Below are 1,581 nucleotides of genomic sequence, written 5' to 3'. Positions count from 1 at the left end.
CTAAAAATACAAAAAATTAGCTGGGCATGGTGGCACGTGCCTGTAATCCCAGCTACTCAGGAGGCTGAGGCAGGAGAATTGCCTGAACCCAGGAGGTGGAGGTTGCAGTGAGCCAAGATTGCGCCATTGCACTCCAGCCTGAGTAACAAGAGCGAAACTCCATCTCAAAAAAAACACAACAAAACAAAACAAAAACTCAGCAACATTCACAAAACTAAAATCTATAAACTGGTTCTGACAGTTCCCGTCTTGGCGGAGAGTACCACAGCCTGCCTACCTTCCAGCCAATGTCCAATGCAAAAGCCTGGATCATCCTCTCTTCCTCCCTCTACTTCGTCACCCAGATCCAGTCTCCATGTCCACTGTGGCTTGAATGTTTATGCATCCTCCAAACTTTACACATTGAAACTTAATTGCCAATGCGAACTGCGAGGGAGCCATTGCTTCCTAAATCCTTCCCTGGAGGGTCTCCTTCCTCTAGGACTCTCTTGCCTCTGTGTCCCTTCACTAGCAATTGGTCTTGGGTCCTGACAAAGGGATCAGGGCTTGAGTCCGCCTCGGCCTCCCAAAGTGCTGGGATGACAGATGTGAGCCACCGCGCCTGACCTAAAACAATTTTTTTTTTTTGATACGGAATGCTTCATGAATTTGCTTGTCATCCTTGGACAGAGGCCATGCCATTCTTCTCTGCATTGTCCCAATTTTAGTATATGGGCTGCCAAAGCGAGCACTATCACCACTTATTTTAAATATTCAGATCTACTGTTCTGAACCTTGGGGGTCAATGTATTTTGATTCAGACTTTTCCAGATTTTACAAAGGTGCATAATTACAGAACATCCTTAGTGTGCTTGAGGTAGCAACTCACAACAGTCAAATTCATTAATATTTCTGCAGAGTAGTCACTTTAACTGAGATAACTAAAGAATATCAATAGCACCACATCAGTTTGGATCAGGTGGTACAGCCAAACAAATTTGCTACAAACTTGGAAGACAAACACAAAAACAAAACAGCCTTGTGGTTCCATGGATTTCTTCCTGGGGGAACTACAGGTGAGAGACGTGGACCTGTTTATATAGAAGCATCTGGAAAGCCTGACTCATTGTGTTGTTACCGTGCTGTTGCTCATTGAGGAGACTGCGGCTTATTTTTATTTTTGCCTTTTGACTTTGCTGTTTTAATTTTTCTGCACCGAGTATTAATTACTCTTTTGCCTATGGTTTCTTTAATTTCAATCGATTCAGATAAATGTAACACAAATTTAACACAGGGAGAATATTGCATTGTTTAGTGGACCTCAGAAAGACCATAATACGCATTGGGTTCACAATTTTCATGTGTGCCTTTAAAAAGTATATTTTTCTGGGGAAGCAGAGAAAATAAAGGAGATGAAGCTGGTTTTTCTATTCTTTTTCTTCTGTCTTTAAGCTGGTGCCACCAATGCAGTCCATATCCAACTAGCTCATTTCTTGACTGGGGCTTCCCCTACCTCCTCTTTCTTACTTTTTCTTTTTCTTTTCTTCTTTTTTTTTTTTTTGAGACGAAGTCTGGCTCTGTCACCCAGGTTGGCTGGAGTGC

General features: G+C 42.4%; 1 non-coding gene across 1 annotated transcript; it reads right to left on the bottom strand.

The window, feature by feature from the left end:
- Window positions 1-624: 624 nt before the first annotated feature.
- Window positions 625-731, bottom strand: LOC119467522. Its single transcript, XR_005196061.1, has one exon. It is a non-coding gene; the product is annotated as a U6 spliceosomal RNA (small nuclear RNA).
- Window positions 732-1,581: the final 850 nt, after the last annotated feature.

The sequence above is a fragment of the Cebus imitator genome, unplaced genomic scaffold (genome assembly GCF_001604975.1).
Source record: "Cebus imitator isolate Cc_AM_T3 unplaced genomic scaffold, Cebus_imitator-1.0 Scaffold299, whole genome shotgun sequence".
Taxonomy (NCBI): Eukaryota; Metazoa; Chordata; class Mammalia; order Primates; family Cebidae; genus Cebus; species Cebus imitator.
This window is presented reverse-complemented; position numbering and strand designations above follow the sequence as displayed.